The sequence below is a fragment of the Mesoplodon bidens genome (assembly GCF_964165515.1).
Source record: "Mesoplodon bidens genome assembly, chromosome: 4".
Lineage (NCBI taxonomy): Eukaryota > Metazoa > Chordata > Mammalia > Artiodactyla > Ziphiidae > Mesoplodon > Mesoplodon bidens.
The window spans coordinates 141,833,485-141,836,515 of NC_138160.1; the positions used below are offsets into that span (position 1 = coordinate 141,833,485).

At 47.6% G+C, this 3,031-nt stretch overlaps 1 pseudogene across 1 annotated transcript; it reads left to right on the forward strand.

The window, feature by feature from the left end:
- Positions 1-258: 258 nt before the first annotated feature.
- On the forward strand, positions 259-1,780 carry LOC308616405 (ETS domain-containing protein Elk-4-like; annotated as a pseudogene). Its single transcript has 2 exons — positions 259-284; positions 442-1,780. The product of its transcript is annotated as an ETS domain-containing protein Elk-4-like (transcript).
- Positions 1,781-3,031: the final 1,251 nt, after the last annotated feature.

A 3,031-nucleotide genomic window follows, 5' to 3' on the forward strand; every position in this document is an offset into this window, starting at 1 on the left:
ATCCATCACTTCACTTAGCTATCTTTTTTTTTTTTTAATTTCGCTGTGCTGGGTCTTAGTTGCAGCATGTGGGATCTTCCATCTTCCTTGCAGCACGGGGGCTCTTTTAATTCCAGCATGCAAACTCTTAGTTGTGGCATGTGGTATCTCTTTCCCTGACCAGGGATGGAAGCCGGGCACCTGCGTTGGGAGTGCGGAGTTTTACCACTGGACCACCAGGGAATTCCCATTATCTTTATTTTTGTTTGTGTGGTCGGAATGCTTAAGATCCGCTCTCTTAGCAGGTATGGAGCGACTGGCAGGCCCAGCTGCTGCAACGAATGGCTTGGCTGCCGCCGCCTTCTCCGGCTCCGCCACAGGGGTCACAGTGGCCGCGGTGCTGTCCTCGAGTTTCCAGCATGAGGAGGTGGCCGGTGGAGAGAGGCATCATGTTTGAGGCAGAGACCCTGAGGCAGCCTCACAAGTGGCCTCGTTCATTGCTCTTAACAATGCCATCACCCTGTGGCAGTTCCTCCTTCAGCTCCTAAAGGAGCCTCAGAACGATCATATGATCTGCTGGACTTCTAATGACGGGGAGTTCAAGCATTTGCAGGCAGAAGAGGTGGCTCGGCTCTGAAGGATTCAAAAGAACAAGGCTAACATGAATTATGACAAACACAGCCGATCCCTCAGATACTATTATATGAAGAATATCATTGAAAACGTGAGGGGTCAGAAGTTTGTGTACAAGTTTGTCTCGCATCCAGAGATTTTGAACACGGTTCCTATGCCAGTGGGCAGGCTTGAGAGAGACTGAAGCTTTACGCATCAGTGAAGTCAGCAGCGAGAGATCCAAAGATGAGGAGAATGGAGGGAAAAAGAAGCCACCGCAGCCTCGTGCCAAGATCCCTAGCTGCAGTGACTACAGATACTCTGGCTTATATTCTTCATTTACCCTCAGATCTTTGAACCCCTCCAACAGGTTAGCTTTTCAAATCTATAAAGGTTGAGAATCCGCTGAGAAATTGGCAGAGAAAAAAAATCCCCTCAGGAGCCAACACCATCTGTTACCAAATTTGTAACATCTTCCAAAAAGCCACCAGTTGAACTTCTTGCTGCCACCAGTTCAACTGACCCAAGTATTTCTCCATCTTCCAAAGAAACTACCCAAACGCTGGAGACTTTGGCTTCCCCCAAACTGCCTTCGCTAGAAGCACCAACTTCTGCATCCAGTGCAACTGCCGCTTTTACCACCACACCTCCTATTTCGTCCATTTGCCCTTTTCAGGAACCTCCTAGAACACCTTCACGCCCACTGAGTTCCAACCCAGACATAGACCAGACATGGACGCAGACACGGAGCCTAAAGACCAGGATTCAGCTTTGCCAGAAAAAGACAAGTAATTCATCAAGGTCCAAGAAACCCAAAGGGTTAGAGCTAGCACCAACCATCATGATCACAGGCAGTGATCCAAGCCCACTGATTATTAAGCTAGCATTATTTTCACAGACACCCCTCTTGACTCTGAGTCCCTTGGTCTCCAGTATCCACTTTTGGAGTACTCTCAGCCCTGTTGCTCCCCTAAGTCCAGCCAGACTGCAAGGTACTAACACACTTTTCCAGTTTCCTTCTGTGCTGAACAGTCATGGGCTCTTCACTCTGTCTAGCCTGTATGGACCTTCCACCCCTGGCCCATTTTCCACAGATCTACAGAAAACAACCTATGCACTTGTGGAACGGGAGAAACAAGGAATAAACAGAGAGACATTGAACATGAATATATTTAAAGTGTGCGATTGATACTTCCACAATGATGATAATAGTCTATTGTGATTTCTGTCATTCCCCATTAAAATGCTTTTTTTAGGGTTCCCTCAAAAGAAAAGATCCTCTCTTCATAACTTTCAATTATACAATACAGTATAAGTGTATCAGATCATGTTTTAATCTTTAAATGCAGTTTTATTAGTTAGTTATACTTCAATAAACCTGAGGGGAGGCAGGAAGACTTTTAAGGTATTTTCCAATTTTCAGTACAACTTATTGTTTTTCTTCTATCAGTGGAAATGGGAATACAATTGCCTTGAATGCTGACATTTCAAGGTTTTCTAGGCACACAGGGAACACTGATCTAAAATAAATTTCCTTCCAGTGTAAAATGTACAGCTGAAAAGTTAATGCACACATCTCACAGCCTGTGGTTTGACTGAGATTTGTCCTGGCACCCAGCTAGGGCTGAGTGATTCTGACCTACCAGAGCCAAGCGCTCTGGGATTCTTTAGCTTAAGTACCTAAGGAGTGGGGATGGGGAGGGATGGGTGGAAGGCTCAGCGCTGTCAAGGCGCAAAGATGAAACTGGAGCCAGCCTCGTCATTACAAACGGTGAGTTCACATCTAAGTGTCTGCCTTTCTTAACAAGAAGCACAGTTCCATGCCAGGCAATCCCAGGCCAGGGGAAAGTTCTGTTTCAAACCTTAAGCGCCAGGCGGGGACAGATTCAATCCCAGCGGCGCTAAGTGATTCTGCTGAGTCAGGCTTCTTCTCGCAGGTTGTCACTCAGGTACGAGGGGGCGGGGTATTGGGAATCTGTCCAAGCGGGAGGCCGCTGAGGCAGGTGGGTGGGGCGATGCTCCGCACAGGCGTGGATGTCCTTTTTTTCTCCAATTGCGCCTAGACAGAACTTTTCCCTGGCCTCGGATTGCCTGTGATAAGAGGATGGCCCAGGCCAGTCCTGCCTGGAAGAAGAGGGTCTTATATCCTCCAGGGATCAAGGGCTTGGTGTAAGGCTGTGTGGCCAGGCATGAAACTGACCCACAGAATAGCTCTTAGTAGGGCTGGCGAGAACTCATGAAATTTCCAGAGCGCTCCCCGCCTTCCCAAAGTCAGTTTCCCCTCTCCGATTCACATCATCTATCAACTATTCGTCTCCCGTGGTGTATTTTAAACACACCCAGTATTTTAATTGTTTATCCTATTTGCGCAGAGTCGTGGATTGCATTGGGGAGCGGGGCGGTCTGTGGATGTTTTACACGAGCGGAAAGCCGAGAATAA